Source organism: Phocoena sinus, chromosome 3 (assembly GCF_008692025.1).
Source record: "Phocoena sinus isolate mPhoSin1 chromosome 3, mPhoSin1.pri, whole genome shotgun sequence".
Lineage (NCBI taxonomy): Eukaryota > Metazoa > Chordata > Mammalia > Artiodactyla > Phocoenidae > Phocoena > Phocoena sinus.
In genome coordinates this window covers 63,434,734-63,454,954 of record NC_045765.1, presented here as the reverse complement: position 1 = coordinate 63,454,954, position 20,221 = coordinate 63,434,734, and the positions used below count along the sequence as shown (strand labels likewise).

The following is a 20,221-nucleotide window of genomic DNA, read 5'->3' as shown; positions in this document are numbered from 1 at the left end:
AAAACAAGAATATCTTGAAATTCAAAAGTTATGTATGATACACTGATGATATGTCCACATATATAAACTTTATTCTTTTAAAGCATCATCATTAATGCAGTTTGTCTTTCTGCTCTACTTTTTATCATCTTCTAAATAAATCCAAACTCCTTAACATGATATAGTCTCTTTCTGCAGGTCCAGAATCATTTCCTCTCCCTGCCCACAAGATCCTTCTCTGACCGGCACTCATTCTCTAGTTCCCTAAGAGCATCACACTCTCACCTCTCCCTGATTTTGTACATGCTGTTCTTCTATGCCAAAAAATCTCATCCTTCCTTTCATTCTTGGATAATTCCTCTCAAGCATCTGCTCTTTTTGGAATCCTTTCTGGATCTTCACAGGCTGAGTCAAATGTTCTCCACTAGAACTCTCTCTATGATAATACTTACTAAACTGTGCCCAACTTCCTCTTTATACCAGAGTAATGCTGGAGCCTGAAGCTGTGGTGGCAGCTTCTTGATTCTGTAGCTTCCTGACTAGAGCTAGAGCTGGAACAGGGGGTGGGCAGAGTGTGCATGTGGCTGCAGGGTAAGGGTCAAAGAATGAAACCCTGATCCTACAACCAGGCTGATCTGAGAACAAGGTAAGACCAAGAGTCATATTCTAGATGAAAGGTCAGAAACAGAGAAGAGATAAGAAGTTGTTTGTGGGTACAAGAGGCAGACCCTCAGAAGACTTCAGAGGCAGAGGGATGTCAGAGGTAACAAGGTGGAAAAAGTGATTGGAATCCAGAAAGAGCTGTATTGCTGGTTTTACTTGTCTTTCACCATTCTTCACCCCCATCCACAGCTTAAACGCAGACTTCCATTACTGAATCTCCACTGCCTACAATGGGGCCTGCCACACAGTAGGTAGGAAACAATATCTGTTGAATTGAGCCCTATTAACCATCATTTAAAGAACATTCTTTAAAACCGCTCACAAAGGATACTTTTCTAGGAAACCCTCCCTAATCCCTACCGAAAAGAATTCTGTTCTTACAAATACTTGTGGTATGCTTTTTGGTATCTCTCATTCTCTTTCAGTGTTCTGCCTTGTGTTATACATGTTTGGATGTCTCCTATGTTTTTCTGTATATCCACTCTAGGGGCAAGATCACTGTCTGAATCATCTTTGAAGATCCTAGTAGAAGTGTCACACATTTTGTGTGAGTCCTTAGTGGCTGCTGTGCATTGCTCCTATTTTCTATAGTTCTGATTTGCTTTAGTCCTCATTCTCACATAATGGAGATAATGACTTAGAAAGAAAAAAAACAAGCTTTTGTAGAATCCAAAAGTCTACTCCAATGTCTTCAAAGAACAAGCAAAGGAAATAAATATATAATCTTTTACTAAAGTTGCTTTAAAAATCAGCGAGTATTCTTCTGTGCAAGATAGGTTTTTGTTTTAACCTAGCTATCATGATTGTCCAGTATTACTTTACTTTGACTATGTAGCTCTGATGTGTGGTATGTTTTCAAATTTAAAATTAGAAACCCACGTACCACTTACACCCTGCTCCTCTGATTCAAGTGTGACTCATTGTAACTAAGAACTGATGGTAAAATAACAACAACAACAAAACCCAAAATCATCTGGGTTTGGTATGTGCCAGAGGGTAATGTGTGTGCATGTATGTTCTCATACATCTGTAATTATATACTGATCACCTATTTATGTTTATTTTAGAATTAACGAAGAGTAAAGGAGAATTGATTGAAATATTTATTTAGATAGAGTTCTAGTACTGAGCTGTCTAACACTATAGTCACTAGTTACATGTTGCTATTGAGCACTTGAAACATGGTATACTGAATTGAAATGTGCTATTAGTTTCATATTTTTACTTTTTTTCATGTGACTACTAGAAAATTTTAAAGTACAAGTGTGGCATGCATTATATTTCTGTAGGATAGCATTGGTTTGGTATATGCTATAATTTAGCTACGTTTACCATAGAAACATTGCAAAGGTGTTGTGAAAAAAATTCCACTCTAGTAATGGAGATAAACTATTGATAGTCTGCTGTGCTGGAGGCGCTGAGATTTTACATGAACTATTTCATTTAATTCTCCCCAAATCTTATTAGATAGTTATTTTCCCTATTTTAAGATAAGTAGTCTGGGGTTCAAAAAGGTTAAGAAAATTTCCTACAAGTCCATGATCAGACAGCTAGCAATCTGCAAAACATACTCATATCCACTTGTCACTAGAGATCATTCTCTTTTTGCTGAAGAACACTTTCTTTCCTCTGTCTTTCCTTTGCCTTATGCTACCTGAAATTTTTTTTGTTTTAATATTTATTTATTTATTTGATTGTGTTGGGTCTTAGTTGTGGCAGGCAGCCTCCTTACTTGTGGCATGCGAACTCTTAGTTGCGGCATGCGTATGGGATCTAGTTCCCAGACCAGGGATAGAACCCGGGCCCCCTGCATTTGGAGCGCGGAGTCTTAACCATTGTGCCACCAGGGAAGTCCCTGAAATTCTAATAACACCCACGATCGTGAAGTCTCACTAGCCTGTTACTTCAAAATAGGGTCATATTTCCTTTTTTACCCAAATGAAAATAACGTAAGTCCCTCACAAGCCAAATTATCAGGAATTCCAATCTTTTCCCATGATTCCCCTCCTCATATAATCATAAATGACCCAGGCTTATTTACTAATGCCTGAGAATTGATCCATTTGTCTGTGGATTGACAATAGAGTGACAGCTCATACACTCTTGAGGCTAGAGGCCTATCTAGAGAAGGGTTAATTCAGTGACAGGGTTGTGTTAGTTTCCTATTACCTTGTAACAAATTACCATTGGTGGCTTAAAACAACACCCGTTAACAAATACCGTATGCTAACACATATATATGGAATCTAAATAAAAAGGTTCTGAAGAACCTAGGGGCAGGACAGGAATAAAGATGCAGATGTAGAGAATGGACTTGAGGACACAGGGAGGGGGAAGGGTAAGCTGGGACAAAGTGAGAGAGTGGCATGGACATATATACACTACCAAATGTAAAATAGATAGCTAGTGGGAAGCAGCCGCATAGCACAGGGAGATCAGCTCGGTGCTTTGTGACCACCTAGAAGGGTGGGATAGGGAGACGCAAGAGGGAGGGGATATGGGGATATATGTATATGTATAGCTGATTCACTTTGTTGTGCAGCAGCAACTAACACACCCTTGTGAAGCAATTATACTCCAGTAAAGATGTTAAAACAACAACAACAACAACAACACCACCACCCATTTATTAGCTCATATTATCTGTAGGTCAGAAGTCCAGCATGGCTTTGCTGAATTCTCTGCTCACATTATCACATGGCTGAAATCAAGATGCCTGCAAGTTTGAGTTCTCATCTCGATACCTTGGGGGGGGGAATCTGTTTCAAAGCACATTTTTGTTGTTGGCAGAATTTGGTTCCTTATGGGTATAGGACTTAGGTTTCTGCTTCCTTGCTGGCTGTCAGCCAGAGGCTACTCTCTGCTTCTAGAAGCTGGATGTGTTCCTTGTCACGTGCCCCATTTCCCATCTTCATGCCAGCAATGGCAAATTGAATCTGTTTCGTGCTTTGAATCTCTCTGGCTTCTCTTTCTGCCCCCATTTATAGAAAACTCTCTGCTTTTTAAGGGCTCAGGTAATGGGATCGGGGCACCCAGATAATCTTATTTTAAGGTCAACTATGACATAATTGTTCCAGGGTTTAGGGAATGGGATACTGGGGGGAGTGGGTGGTGCATTTTCAGCTCTCTGCCTGCTACAGTCCTGGGGATTATACAGGGCATGTATACCACCACAGAGACAGTGGCAGAAAGGAAGCTGTCAGAGTCTTCCCAGCTGCTTAGCTTAGCCAGTCATAGGGACAAAAGGAAGAGCTGAATCATGATTAGACAGTAACACTTACTGGAGGAGAAGTAGAGGATGGATGTGAAGGTTCCTGACTTGTTACCTTCCCTTCAACTTTACCCCCCAGTTTTAATCATCATATACTTTCTTTCTGAAAGCCACATGTAGATCTCTCTGCTAGGAGGAGGTATAACATATCTGTCCCACCTGTTTTAAAGGAAGCAATGTCCAGGCACTTTGAGGTATGTTGGAGCCTCCATGTCCTGTATTGCTGGAGCCCTGATAAACCATAGAGATGGGAGTCCCCATGAATGGCTTCCTAACAGGCCACTGGGGCCAGTTCTGCTGGTTCCTCTGGGCCAAGGAGCTTCCTCAGTGTGCAGGAGGAGCACCCTCCCCTGCCTGTAGCAGACTTCACTCCCTCTAGGTTACCTGCCTTTTGAACCCTTTTCTTTCCCCACACTTGCATGCCAATCTCCCAATACTCAGCTCAAAATCCATTGTGGCTCTTGCTTTCCCTGGGAACACACCTTTCATGTGCCAATTACTGAACCTTTGCTCACCAAGCATTGTGTTCCCTAAAGTGCCACATCCCCTTTCTCTTTACTGCCTCTGTTGTTTACTTGAGAGATTTCTTTTAGCTGAATCATATTTTTAACCTTAACAAACGTATAAAGGAAACTTCTATCACTATCATATGTGGAAAATCTGAATTACCTGCCATATATAGGTGTTAACTCTAAAAGAAAAAGAAAAAAAAACAAAAAGGAAAGAAAAATTCTTAGTCACTTGTGTTCTCTAACCTGACATAGCAGAGTGATTCTCAAAAGGCTCCTTTCTTCCTCTCTGATTGTCCCCAGGGGCATTTTTATTACAATTCCTGACTCTTTTTCTGTTTGTTTTTGTTGTGTTGTGTTTTGAGCTAAGGGGCTACAATGCAGTTATATTACAGGCCACGTGTTGAAGCTTGGCGAGCTGCATGTACCCCAAACTACTTTGCCTCTTCCTTCCCATCCCCACCCCTCTTCAGTGTGCTACCTAAAGTCATCCCCCATACCACCAGAGATGTGCAATCCACAGTTCAGAAAACACAGACCCCACTTTCTTCTTCCCAGAGACCCACCTCAAAGTCCTCTCCCTCTAAGAAACCAATACAGACCTCAGTGATCCCCTCAACTGCATTCATAAGGCTACTGTGTCTAATTATTCAAATGTTGCTGTGTGACATTTCATTAAGGACAAAGACCATGCTTTATACTAAGTTTTCCCACAGCATTTGGTATGCTACCTGGCAAACAGCAGGCATTCAGTGAATATTTGTGGTTTGATGAGCAGCAAGGGTCAGCTCTGGGTAAGAGTGTAAAGCAGAGTTTGACTTAGGTTCCTCTCCTACCTTGGGCTGCTTCAGTCACAGAAGGGCCATGGATTGTGGTTCTCCTCTGAGGCATTTTCTCCTTTCTCAATAAGTTCCCTGTGTTTCCTGATTTTTCTCAGTCTCCCCAAATCACACTTTGTGTGCTGTGTCTGATTATCTCGTTGACTAATTAGCTAAGACATTTGGTGTTTGCCACTAGATCTTGCATTGCTTAATTCTGTCTTGTAAACTTTTTTTGTATCCTCTATCACACTGAAGACCACATATACATAGTAGATGCTCAATAGATATTTGTTGTATAAAATGAATGCATGTTGTATTGTTTGTGTCTTGGAGTGTCCCTGATATATCTTCAGGAAAAAATACGAAGTCCTCAAACTAATTCATACAACATTGGTCAAGGGGATTTACTAAGTTTCTTAACAAGTATGGAAAAGCTTTGTAGTTTTGACTCAGAATAATAAAAATGAAATCTTCCCTCTGCCTTTCCTCCCTCTTTTGGTCCACTAGGCCAATTTAGATGTTCCTTTCAAGGAGCAATTTAAGTCTCTTTAGCTTTACATGAAGCTTATATTTCCTTTTCTGTACCCCCAAGCAAGTTACACATACTTATTATCCAAACCTGGACATACTGAGAACGAAAGTGGGCACAAATAACTATTAAGCCAGGACAAGAAGTGTCCCTGACAAAGAAGGAAGTACGGTCATACTACTTTGAGAGCAGTTATTTGCTAACTGTATGTCACTTTTCATTTAACTGTAAAGCCATTCTAGGTCTGGGCCTTATTTCTCTTAGCTTCCTTTGTTACCTAGAACTGTGCCTGGCACATAGTGGTGGTAGAAGAAATGTTAGTGCTGTTTTAAAAATGTTCATTTAATTGCATATAATACTACCTTGATGTAGAATTCAAACAATCCCATTTGGGGCCTATTATGAGCCATTTTCTCAGTATTACAAATATAGGGCAATGAGCTTAATTATATGCTTGTGTAATGATAATAGCTAGCATTTACCAGCACTGAGCATGTGCCAGGCCCAGGGCTAAGAACTCTGCTTGAGTTCTCTCACTGATTTCTTCCAACAGCTCTTGGAGATAAGTACTGCTATGGTCCCATTAAATGAGAAGAAAAGACAGGTTTAGAAGATTAATAACCTTGGTCAGGATCACCCAGCTAATTCTGCATCAGAGTTTGAACTCCAGGCTCTGACCCTATACACCATCTCCCCTGTATGTGATAAGTAGCTGGCACTGAATTTTGGAAAGTAGTTAAAAAAATAATAGTATACTTTTAGGAAAAATCCATTTGCTGTAAACATTTTAAAGGAAAACTTAACTAAGTAAGAGATCGCATAATCAGGCAAGTGTGATAGCTGTGTGAGCTCATGAGTAGTGATAGCAGTTGGTTAGACCAGCACATTGTTTGCTGTTGTCCTTGATGTTGGTTAATGTTTCCATTTGTTAAGTTACAAATATGCCATGTTAGTTTTGTTGAGATCATTGTCTTGTCTGCAAGACATTTTATTTTGTACTGTAACAGTTGCATTTAACTTTAGCAGTATGTGGTTGAATTATGAACAGTGACTATTTTCTACTCTGTCCTTTTGAGAGAAGTTTTTACTTGGTAACAATTTTAAGGACAGTACAGACACATCATAATATTGACTCCGGAAAAATTATTATGTGGTATTATTACAATTATTGTAATTATTAATTACAAACCATATTTTTTAATCCTTTTTGTTGCTGTCAAATTTATTTATTTTTGGCTGTGTTGGGTCTTTGTTACTGCGCACGGGCTTTCTCTAGTTGTGGCAAGCAGGGGCTACTACTCTTTGTTGTGGTGCGCGGGCTTCTCAATGTGGTGGCTCTTCTTGTTGCGGAGCACGGGCTCTAGGCGCGTGGGCTTCAGTAGTTGTGGGATACGGGCTTAGTAGTTGTGGCTCACAGGCTCTAGAGTGCAGGCTCAGTAGTTGTGGCACATGGGCTTAGTTGCTCCGCGGCATGTGGGATCTTCTTGGACCAGGGTTCGAACCCATGTCCGCTGCATTGGCAGGTGGATTCTTAACCACTGTGCCACCAGGGAAATCCCCCAAACCATATTTTTACATTACTGAAATATATAGTCAATAGTTTTAAGAAATAAAAGCAGGCTATTGAATTTTATATAAAAATAATTATATATAAAATTAAATAAAAGCAGTCTATTGAATTTTATGTAAAAATAATCCAGATTGTAAGGGATCATCTGTAACCTTAAATAGTTTTAAATCAGAAAGGATAAATTAAGTATGTAAAGAGACTATGCTATAAGTATTATACTGAACAAATAACTATATGCACAGACTTTCATACAAAACGTATCCTTTGATTGAATGGAATTGTCTTCTTAATTGACTTTTTTTTCCTACTGGCAAGAGCTACGTAGGAATAGCTATAGCAACTGAAATTAGATATTATTAAGGTATTCAATCATATGTGATATGTTATAAACAAAACATGAAAAATCTGGAAATAAATGTTTACGTAATGAATACTAACTTTTATGAATAAATGATAGGAAATGTTATTACTTAAGGCATTCACTCAAGATGACTACATTTGTAATTCAAAGGAAGGATTACAAATATATATACCAAGTTCAGAAATTTTCTGGGTTTTTTTTGTCATAGGACTTAAAAAAAATTCTTTTTTCTCTTTATTGAAGTAGAGTTGATTTACAATGTTGTGCCAGTCTTGGCTGTGCAACAAAGTGACTCAATTATAGACATAGAGACATTCTTTTTTTTATATTCTTCCATTATGGTTTATCACAGCATACGGACATTTTTAGCATTAAAATGCCTTTGAGTTTTACACCAGAAAGTTTTCTCTAATTTATCACGTTTGTCTTCTTCAGTGAAATAGAATACCATGATAGCATTGGTTAGAAAAACTGCATTGAATGCCAAGTTATCACTGTACTCAGAGTAACCAGAAAATCAAAATGCTTATGTTATGATGTAGATAGGGATCTTATGGTTAACTGATAGAAATTGGAACCAAGAGGAAGTTTAAAATAAAAAATTGGTCATTTTTTGTTGATTTGCACTTTTTATTACCTAGGAGACTTAAAATTGTTTTCATTTACTCTAGGCACTTGGGATACATCAGTTGAACAAAACACAAAATCCCATCTTCTACTGGGGAAGACAGACATTAAAACATATACAACAGATAAATTGTAAAGATTTTTGCAAGGTTTTAAGTGTCATGGGAAGAAAAGAAGAAGCAAGTTAGGAAGGACTGAGAGTTGGGTTTGGGGTGGTTACAGTTTTAAATAGCGTGGTCAGGTTGAGTATCATTGTTAAGGTAAGATTGGATCAAGGAGTTAAAAGAGGTGAAGGTGGACACCAGGGAAGAATGTTACCGGCAGAGAAAAAACGCTCACAAAGTCCCTGTCTGGAATATACAAGCAACTGGAGTCAGGGAGTAAAGAAAAAGGCAAATCCAAGGGCTTTGTAGAAACCGTGAAGACCTTTTTTTTTTTTTTTTTAGCATCTTTACTGGAGTATAATTGCTTTACAAGGGTGTGTTAGTTGCTGCTGTACAACAAAGTGAATCAGCTATACATATACATATATCCCCATATCCCCTCCCTCTTGCGTCTCCCTATCCCACCCTTCTAGGTGGTCACAAAGCACCGAGCTGATCTCCCTGTGCTGTGCGGCTGCTTCCCACTAGCTATCTATTTTACATTTGGTAGTGTATATATGTTCATGCCACTCTCTCACTTCGTCCCAGCTTATCCTTCCCCCTCCCCGTGTCCTCAAGTCCATTCTCTATGTCTGCATCTTTATTCCTGTCCTGCCACTAGGTTCTTCAGAACCATTTTTTAGATTCCATATATATGTGTTAGCATATAGTATTTGTTTTTCTCTTTCTGACTTACTTCATTCCGTATGACAGACTCTAAGGACCTTAGCTTTTACAGTTTAGGAGATGGGGAGGCAATGGAAGATTTTGACCAGATGAGACGGGAGCTGACTTTTTTTGTAGGAGGATATTCTGATTGTTGTTTTGATAATAGACTGCGTTAATGGTGGGCAGGTAGACCATTTAGTAGGCCACCGAAGTATACTCGAGGCCAGAGCAGATGAAAAGTGATGCAGGGGAGAAGTGGTCTGATTCTAGTTTATTTTGAGGGCACAACCAACAGACATGCTTGACAGATTGGAGGTGAAGAGGAAAGAATGAGAGGAGCCAAGGATGACTCCAAGTTTTTGACCTGAGTAACTAACTAGAAGGACTGTGGCATGGTTTTGAGTTGCTTTTTGAGCAAGGCAGACCTAACTCTAAATTTAGCGGGAAAAGAAAACTAATGTTGCGCTAATATAATCAATCAAGATGGGGAAGACGTACTATATTATATTCCAAGTATGGTAGGCATTTTGGTGGAGGGTCTACTGCTAGATAGGCGCACTCTTAAGTGTTTCTGATTTCTGGGATATATAAAATATACAGGTAAGGGCTCAGAGATCCAGTAGACGAGTAATTTCACACATTTCAAATGCCATGTGGGTGTTCTCGGCCTTAAGCCAGGTAATGACGGATTCAACAATTCTGACGTTTCCATTTAAAAAAAGGGGGAGGGTGGTTTGGTGATTTCAGGGCATCTATCTCTCAACTACTACTGAGAGACAGACGGTCCTAAGGCTCAGCCACGACCCTAGCCCGCCTGGGACCGTTCCCACTTCCAGCGCAGGCGCCGTCTGGGGAGGGGGCGCGAGGTCTTGCTGCCGGCTGCCGGGCTGAGAGTGGGGAGGGGCTCCCGAACGTTCCCACCCAGCCCCGATCGCCATCTTCCGGCGCGTTCTTTCCCGCGCGGACTCCAACCCCAGCTTTCTGCACTCTTCTCGCCGGGGAAGGGGTTTCTAGCCCGCGGAGCTCGCGGGCAGTGCGCGTCCCTGAGGTGCGGAGCAGAGTCCACCCTCAAGGCAGGGTACGGGGCGGGGCCGGCGTGGGGGCAGCTGTGCGGCGGCGCGGCCCTCCCGCTGCTCCCGGAGCGCGCACCGCCTCTTGCCCCGCCTGCGCGCGAGCCAGGGCGTGGAGGGAGGGGCCAGGAAGCGGCGAGCGCGCTGGGGAGCGCAGCTGCGGGCGTGGGGGGACAGCAGCCGCGGAGCCGGCCCCGAGAGCAGTCGCGGCAGGAGCGAGCGGCGGAGACAAAGGCTACGGTGAGTGCATCTCCCGCCGGGGTCGCGCTCCGGGCCTCCCACCTTGCTCTCGGGGCCCCTTGGGCGGGGGCCCGAAGCCCCTAACCCCCGCCACCTAGGGCTTCAGGGCGAATGCGGCCCTGCCCTGCCCGCTGCGCGCTGCGGACTGTGGGCTGAGCCTGCGGCTCCATTTTCAGGTCTGGGCGAGGTCCTCATGCGGACCCTGCCTTTGGTTTTCCTTCCATTCCTTCTGGAAAATGGTTAAATACTCTGTTCCGGATTCAAGACAGGCGGGCGGCTGAGAGAGCCAACCGCCCCCCCCCATTGTAAAATGGAAATGAAGAGCCCCCTCCCCCCCCCAACTTTGCAGGTCTGGAAGTCGGGGGGGTGGCGCGAGGGGCAGGCGGAGAGGGCCCGGGTCCTCCAGGTGAGTTTCGGAGGGGCGGGGACCGCCGGCTCGGGAGCCGGACTCTTGCCTGGGGCGTCCGGCGCGTTCCGCACGCGGGTCTCGCCGCGGTACTTTGGGCCCCGGAGAGAAAGCCGTGACCACCTCGGAGGAGGAACTCGTCCTACTCTTACAGGTTGTTTTACGCAGCGCTTGCTGCTTTAGTTGTGATTTTTGGTAACGGGTGTGGTAGTTAGCGGCTCGGTGATGCCGCATTAATAGGTGAAAAGGAGCCTCGATGGGCTGACTTAATGTGTACATGAAACAACACTGAGATTCCTCTTTAGCTGCTCTTATTTTGAGTGATAAGCTTTTGAAGGGGAATTTGATGCTAATGTTCAGTTTACAAAATTAACGTTTTGTTAAAGGGCCTGACATATAGTAAGTAGATGCTCAGTAAAATAGTTGAATGAAAAAATGAATCTTGAAACGTCAGAGAAAGCTGATCTCATATCTAGTACAATTTAGGCACATACTCTCGATTCAAGTTAAAGAAAAAAATTGGCAAACACGTTATTTTGGCTTATATGCTTGTTTTTTGTTTTCATGCAACATACACATACTGTTGAAAAATCAGTTATTTTCAATATTAGGAGCATAGAAAATGCATTTGAAGTTAATCATTTTGAGGAAAGTTGGTAGACATTTTGATGTTTCCTAAAAATTAACCATATTGATCTAATTTTCTTTTGAAAGATTGGAGAAGATAAAGAAGAGGTGCTTCTATTCTGTTTGGTTGAGACCCTGCTTTCCATTTCATGATGAATAAAGAAGTTTATGTGCTTTTGAGGGACTCTGGCATGGTCTTGAGTTGCTTTTTGAGCAAGGGGGAACTTTAAGGGAAAAAAGAAAGCTAATGTTGCAGTAATATAATTAAACCTCACCACTTACTCAGCAGATATTCATTAAGCACCTATTATATGCTGGCACCTGTGCTGGCTGCTGATTTCCTAGGGGCAAACAAAACCCACAATTATCTTTTTCTTAACCTGAGCGTGAAGTTCGTTCCTCATTATGGATGTTGCAAGGACAGTCTTATACCCCTAGTGCCTATTTAAAATTGGGAAAGATGGCAGGTGAACAGCAGGAAGTGTAGATCCATAACAGTCTATTTAAAGGTTAATAAGTAACTTTATAGGGCTAAGATCATTGGGTTACATTTTCATATTGTCAGTTTAATAAAATCTGTTTTTTTAAATGAAGAGAGGAAGAAGTTTAGCAAACTAATATTTTTATTCTCTCTCCCATATTAGATGTTTTTGGTACATTGTATTTATTGAAAAGTAATGTACTTGTGGTTCTGTTTTCTGTAAATAATTTTTGCTGTACAACATGTTCTGTTGTTAAAAATCTCCTAAGAGAAACAGTGGATTCCTTTTCTATAAGAAGTGTTTTTAAATAAAGCACCTTTTCAGAAATTTTATTTTGACCTTTTATTCATCATTTACAAATAGAGTATTGACTTGATAGTACTGAGAAGTGAAGAACTGTTAGTAGTGATTTGTAGTTCTATATCTGAATTTTACCTCTAGTATTAAAACTGTGGTAAAACTGTTTTAGTAAACAGTAAAAGAGGATGATTTGTAGTATTGCACTTATTAATTCAACACAATTAAGGTTGTGTTGTCTGTTTTTATCTTACTTACATATGATAAAAAGTACTTATTTGAATTCTTCAGAAGTCCAAATTAATGCGCTCCAAAGTCAGTCTTGATCATTACAGAAAAATGTATTGATAGATTAATAATTTTTTTACAGATAACTTTTGAATATATAAATTTATTTATTTTATTTATTTTTGGCTGCGTTGGGTCTTTGTTGCTGCTCACGGGCTTTCTCTAGTTGTGGCGAGTGGGGGCTGCTCTTCATTGCAGTGCGCGGGCTTCTCGTTGTCATGGCTTCTCGTTGCGGAGCACAGGCTTTAGGCACGCGGGCTTCAGTAGTTGTGGCACGCAGCCTCAGTAGTTGTGGCGCACAGGCTTAGTTGCTCCACGGCATGTGGGATCTTCCCAGACCAGGGCTTGAACCTGTGTCCCCTGCATTGGCAGGTGGATTCCTAACCACTGCGTCACCAGGGAAGCCCCTAACTTTAGGTGGACACTTTTGACCTGTTAACAGCTTATGCATTGTTGAAGATGATATGTGCATTCAAATAGAACTTTAAGATTTTTAGGGCTTCCTGGGTGGTGCAGTCGTTAAGAGTCTGCCGATTCAGGGCACATGGGTTTGAGCCATGGTCCGGGAAGATCCCACATGCCGCGGAGCAACTAAGCCTGTGCACCACAACTACTAAGCCTGCACTCTAGAGCCCGGGAGCCACAACTACTGAGCCCACATGCCACAGCTACTGAAGCCTGCGCCCTAGAGACCGGGCTCCGCAGCAAAAGAAGCAAAAGAAGCCGCTGCAATGAGAAGCCCGTGCACCACAACGAAGAGTAGCCCCCCCGCTCCTCGAAACTAGAGAAAGCCTGCGTGCAGCAACGAAGACCCAATACAGCCAAAGATAAATAAATAAAATAAAAATAAACTGCAAAATGTCATTAAAAAAAAGGATTTTTACACTTACTGGCTAATAGTTTTTTATGGTTCCTATGAATAAGGAAAGTAATCCCTTAAATCTTAGTGGTAGAGAGTTGTGATAGTTTTTCTTTAAATATATATTTCTTGTAGGAAGAGTGACTTGATAGCGTACACCTGTGTGTTCCTTGGAGTCTGTTGTTGATGAGAAACCTAATAACAAATGTAATGGTGATGATTAGAACAGTGTAAGCCTTATGTTGAATAAAAAGTGCTTGGCATATTTTATTTTGGTAAGAATTTCATCAGGGTTTTTGATAGTCAACAGCGTCAACACATGTTAAAGTAATTTTTCCAAGAAATTAGAACCTGTAATGACTTCCTTTTTTTTTGTACTTTAAAAAAAATACCGTGTTTTCAAGGCATTATTCCTACCTTGGAGTAGTTCATGTTTTAAGGCTGAATAAATTCGAGGATCATTCCATTTTAAAATTGTTGGAATATTCGAAGTGTGTTTATGCTTTCTTCATCAGGGTATGTGTGTTTATTGTTGGGGCTGGTTGTCTTTTTTTGTTGTAATATCCTTTAGAATAATTTAGAAAGCGTGACCTTTATCAGATGTAATTAATAAAGTGATTAAGAATGATACTGGTCTGACATATTGTAGCTGTGCCCATATTGTCTGTATAGATTGTGAAAGGCTATTAATTAACATTTGTAAAATGCTTTAAACTGACTTCTCACATTTATTCAGTAAGATAGGTTTCTATTATGTTTTTATGTCCCAGTTATCTCTCTTTATCATGCAAGTGTTTAGATTTCTCATCTGCTTTAGGATGAGTCTGGGTTATTTTGTTAAGGCTTCCTAAGACTTTTCTCTCAGTTGCAAATGCATATTAGTTTTCATCTGTTTCAGTGTTCTTAATCTCAGTTCTCATGAAAGTAATATTTTAACATTTATTGAATGTTAAATGTTAATAAAGTTTTAGATCTGTCTTAGAGGGACACATGTACTTACCCTTAATAGTTAGGTGAGGGCATTTATTCTGATTTTTTTCATACTACCTGGAAAAACTTGGAATTTAGCTTATTAATTATTAACTTTATGCATTCTGCCTCAGTTCAAAGCTTAAGTATACTTGAACCTTTCTATATACTAACAAATAATGAACAGAGGAAGACTTAGCTGAAACTGCTCTGGGACCCCATCCAAAGGGAGTTTTTGAACTGAAAGCCAAAAAATTTGGTAATGAGTTGTCTTTATCATGACACCATTAAATACTGCAAACCTATTTTAGTCAAAATGAATTATTGTAAAACAAACTCCCTCTTTTTCCTATAAAGCATTAGATAACTCCATGTTAAATTTAGGTGTGTTTGAAAATGACTGAATGGTGAGCACTGTTTGCATTTTGTAGCTTACTCACTTAGAAATTCATGATAAGACTTTTTTTAGTCTATTATAATTTATTAACAAATAAGTATTGATTTTAAATGTGTTTAAGCTTGTAATTCACAAAGTTAGAAAAATATGAAAACAATTCCAAGAAAAGGAGAAAACTAAGATTTCTTATTAAATCTTTAGGATTGAATTTTTGTAAGCATCTCCTACTAAACCAAAATCATTTTGTTTCATTCGACTTAATCTACTTTCACTTTTTTGCTCAATAAAGCAAAAATGAATTTTTTGTATATTCAGCATTGTGTATATTTAGCACCTAATAGATAGTGGGAGCCCATGGATATTTGTGGAACTGAAATGGATGGGATTTGATAAGGGTTTAAGCAGAAAACAGCTTTCTTTCTCTCAGTGTACCTTCAAAGCCTCCCTGTACATTGTCTTTCCCTGACTTTCCAGCTCTTAGGAAGACCAAATAAGTTTTCTAGTTAATTTTAGGGGTAAAAAGTCTTATGCTCATTTGTCAGTAATAGTCTTATTTTAGTCGTTAGAAGGTGCAGTTCAGAATAATAATGTGTTCAAACTCTTACACAATATAGAACTTTTTTTTTTGTAGTTCAGAACTGCTTCAGAGCAAGAAGCCTGCTTTGGAGGCAGAGTCCTGAGAGGCTTCTCTTTTTTACTTTGCCAGCTCCTCTTTAGTATGCTGTCACATTCACCTGTCCAGGGTCCAGTTCAGTGGGGAAAGAGGATTGGGGGAAAAGGTATGGTTTTAATGTGGCTCCTCCTATTGTGATCTGGCAGCTGTGCCTTCTGAGTTGGACAGGTTGTTTAAAGCTGACTCTGGAGGAGTGCTGGAAATGGTTTTCTTGGGGATTCCATGTCTGGGAACCTCCAGCTATAATTCCTGTGATATAATTCTTCTTCTCCAGTCCCTTAGCCTTCTAGTTGCACTCATCTGCAGGCTCACTGTGCCTGGGAGAGGTTTTGCTTTACTCTTTAAGGTAGTTCTGTTACATTTAAACCAGACCTGCCTGTACTTTATTAAGATTATTTCACAGAACACAGTTTCAGGCGTTCCATTGGGGTTTCAGTTTCCTATCTTAACAGTTCCTTCTGTCAAGCACCCCCACTTGAACTCTACTTCTGTGTCTGGGACCTGTTGTACAGTCCGTTGCTGCTACTCCCTTTTTTAGCGTCCCAACCCCTCCTTCCTCCATTTTCTCACTTGATTATTTATCCTGCTTTGAATCCATAGTCCACTGTTAAAATTTCTTCCTTTTATAAAGCCTCAGTTCTCTTTTAGCACCTCTCCCTTCATGTACTTACTTGGTAACCATCAACCCCCCGAATCCAGTTCTCCATCTAGTCCAGCCGATACCTGGCAGTTGAGCGTGAATTGAGGAAGACATACCTGTGCTGACCTGTTCTCCTTTCGTGTTGGCCAAGGAGGGTCCTTCGTGCTGTCCACAGTCCTTTAATCATAGTATCAATCAGTCCCTGGTTAAATCACTCTGCCAGTCCCCTAACTGACAATTTTACACCTCTCCTCAAACCTCTAGTGCCTCTTTTCTTCATTTTCTGCTGATGACCTTGTTTCCTGTATATTAAAAATGAAAGCAATCAGGAGAAAACTTTTGTATGTCTCCTCGCATCTGTACGCAAACTCTATGCATTTCCTCCTGTGCTGTGACCATCACCTCTCTCACCCCTGGTTCTGTCCCCCTCCTGTCAGGGACTTTGCTTTGCCTCAGGATTCATCCCATTCTGCCTGCCAATGAGCTGCCTCATCAGTGTTTCCCATTTGTATTGGATTATTCCTGTCAGCATATAGATATGCTGAAAAATCTCCCATCTTTATTTTTTTAAATATTTATTTATTTATTGGCTGCATCAGGTCTTAGTTGTGGCGTGCGGGATCTTTTGTTGTGGCGCATGGGCTCATCATTGTGACATGCTGGCTTCTCTCTAGTTGTGGCGTGTGGGTTTTCTCTTCTTTAGTCGTGATGCGCAGGTTCCAGGGTGTGGGCTCTAGTGGGTGTAGTTTGTGGCAAGAGGGCTCTAGTTGAGGCGCACGAGCTCAGTAGTTGTGGTGCGTGGGCTTAGTTGCCCCCTGGCAGGTGGGATCTTAGTTCCCTGACCAGGGATTGAACCTGCATCCCCTGCATTGGAAGGTGGGTTCTTTACCATTGCACCACCAGGGAAGTCCCTCCCATCTTTCAAAACAAGCAAACCTATCCCAATAGCACATCTTTCTTCAGCTACTGTTCTTCAAGAGTTGTTATTTGTGGTCACCAGTACTCCCTCTCTGTCTTGGATCCACTGCAGTTGGTTTTTTTTCTCCTCCATGCTACATTAACCGCTCTTGTGAGACTGCTTACTAGTGACCTCCTTGGTGACAAATTCCCCAGCCAGTTCTCAATCCTAATCTCACTGGATGTAGCAGCAGAAGCATTTGAAGTGGTTGGTAATTTTCTGTTCTTTGAAACCTTTCTTTCCTTTGTTTCTGGGGCACTTCTGCTTATTTTCAGTTTCTTTTGCTGGTTCCTTTTAGTTGTCCCAACTTCTGAAAAATAAGACAGTGTCCTGAGCTCTATGTTTAGACCTCTTCTGTATTTATACAGTCTCCTGTGATCTCATCCTATCCTCTAGCTAGAATTATCATATATTTCAAACTAAAAATGTTATCGCTCTCCTGGATCTCTTTTCTAACCTTCAGACTTATATACCCAGCTGCCTAGTCAACATTTTCAATTAGACATCCCAAATTTAACCTGTCAGCACTGAACTCCTCATCCTCCTTCCTCCTTCCCCCACCCCAGGGATTGTTCCTATTCCAGTTTGCCTCATTTTATTAAATGTCAACTCCATCTTTATTTCTCTGACTGTAACCTTATAGACACTCTTGATTCCTGTTTCTCGCACAGTCACATGTAATTCAAAAAAATGTATCATGAAAGTATGTCTTTTATTTACCTTAAAATCTACTTTAAGAATAAATATGACCACAGCCTGCTGTCTTCAACTGCCCCCTACCCCCCACTGTGCAGCCATCCTCTCTTGCGTGTTGTTATTTTAGTCATCTCCTTTCTAGTCTCCGTCTTGCTTCTGCTCTTCTCTGTTCTCAACACAGCAACCAGGACAGTCATTTTGAAATGAAAGTCTGATTATTTTACTCCTATGTTCAAAACTCTTTGGTGGTTTTTCGTATCATTTCGAGTAAATGCCAGAATATAACAGTGCCTACCAGGAGGCCCTCCATCATCTTTGTGGCTGGCCTCTCTGATTACATGTCCTACTCATTTCTCCTTGGCTTATCCCATACCAGGCATGTACCTTGTACCTGCTGGGTACAGTCTTGCTTTAATGTCCTTAGGGAAAGAGCTTTGTTGTTTTCACTTCAAAATCCCCAGTATTCTGCACATGGTGGGTGCTCACATTTGCCAAATGAATGTCTGCTTGTTATTCATGTCTTTGATAACAGCTTATGTGTATGTTTTTCTAACTAAAAGTATTTCAGTTAAAAGTATTTCACCTAAAACCATATAGTCCCATAAGAAGTAAAAACAAATTTAGATACAAGAGAAAATGGTAAGTTTGAGATCAATTTTTGTGTATAGAAAGTGAGAATACACAGAAAAATGGTAAAGGACAGCGGAGGTGAGAAAGGAATGAAGAGAGGTAAGGTAAATGGAATAAAGAAAAGGAAAGCCTGATTTGGAAGTAGGGTGCCACTTAAAAAAATTTTTTTTTTTTGGCTTGCCCCACATTTCTCTTTAGGCTTTGTTTCTTGAATTCTAAGTCTTGTTGATTTACATGGGTGTAGACACTACAAGTTGGACTGCACTTACATTTTTTTTTATCAGGGGTATGGGTTCAAATGAGATTCAAAACCAAAACTTAATTGCTTTTCAATTGCCAAACTCCTTTCATTAAAGAAAAGCAGTTGGGCTTCCCTGGTGGCGCAGTGGTTGAGAGTCCGCCTGCCGATGCAGGGGACACGGGTTCGTGCCCCGGTCCGGGAAGATCCCGCATGCCGCGGAGCGGCTGGGCCCGTGAGCCATGGCCGCTGAGCCTGTGTGTCTGGAGCCTGTGCTCTGCAACGGGAAAGGCCACAACAGTGAGAGGCCTGCGTACCGCAAAAAAAAAAAGAAAAGCAGTTGCCATTACCAAGAAAGTAGTTTACCTGGTGATATTCTTAGCATTTCTTGTTTTTTTGTAGAACGCTCAAACAGAAATCTCATAGTTTGAGGGAGGGATGTTCGGGGTACAAAAATTTGTTACTGTACCTTGTCCTTTCAGTACTGCACTGCCTGTTTATTCCCCTCTGAAAAGAGAGGGGGGCCTATATCAGCACAATTATTGTAGTTCTGTGGTAAAGTAGCAGCTAGCTACATTAATGTATACAAGTCTATTGAGTAATATTTATTGTATGCATATTTGTGCTCTTAAATGAAAAAAATGGAATATATTTAAACTTAACTGGTATTTAGGTAGGAAATGCAAGTGCAAGAGAAATTAATAATATGTAGACTTTAAGTATTTCATTCTGCTGAGACAAGATTTTTATTTTAATTCTTTTTTTTCTGAGTTATAGGTCTCATTTCATGTTGGTTGAAGGATATCCTTTAAATAAATTATTGAAATAGATGGCTTAGAAGTTCCTGAATGAATAATTTTTTATGTGCAAGCATAAACTATTCTCCATAAACCAGTCTAAACATTTCCCTGTTTTCTTTTTAAATGACATTTAAAATTTTTTTTTTTTTTTTTTTGGCTGCATCAGGTCTTAGTTGCAGCATGCGGGATCTTTCATTGTGGCTTGGGATCTTCATTGTGGCAAGCAGGCTTCTCTCTAGTTGTGGCATGTGGATTTTTCTCTCTGTAGCTGTGGCGCAGGCTCCAGAGTGTGTGTGCTCGTGTAGGCACGCTGGCTCTCCCGTTGAGGTGTGCAAGCTCAGTAGTTGTGGCACGTGGGCTTAGTTGTCCCATGGCGTGTGGGATCTTAGTTCCCCAACCAGGTATCGAACCCGCATCCCCTGTGTTGGAAGGCGGATTCTTCACCACTGGACCACCAGGGAAGTCCCTTCCCTGTTTTTGTATAATATGTAGTAATTTATATCTTGATTGTCTTGTCTGATGGACTTTTATGTGGCCATAATGTGGACTTAATTTTCACAATCACAGAGGTGTGGACATGTATGTATTTATCTTCACAGTTTTTGTAATATGCAAATATAAGTTAACGTATATGCTTGTTACTATAACTCCTAAACAATAACATTTATAAATCAGACTTGATATTTTATTTTTCTTTCACGTTAAAATAAGAAATTAAAATATAGTTTTTAATATGAAAACTTACGGCTATTACAGTTTGTTTTTTTTTTTTTTTGCGGTACGTGGGCCTCTCACTTTTGTGGCCTCTC

At 40.7% G+C, this 20,221-nt stretch overlaps 1 protein-coding gene across 8 annotated transcripts in view; it reads left to right on the top strand.

Annotated features, from left to right (window-relative positions):
• Positions 1-10,156: 10,156 nt before the first annotated feature.
• The window catches only part of CDC42SE2 (CDC42 small effector 2), a 116,190-nt gene continuing 106,125 nt past the window's right edge, over positions 10,157-20,221 (top strand). For 2 of the 8 annotated variants that reach the window (XM_032626265.1, XM_032626262.1), the window contains exon 1: positions 10,308-10,452. The gene's annotated coding sequence lies outside the window, so the exon portion shown is untranslated. Of the gene's footprint in view, positions 10,453-20,221 lie in introns of all 8 variants that reach the window. The other 6 variants (XM_032626267.1, XM_032626264.1, XR_004349146.1 and 3 more) reach the window with 5 other exon arrangements.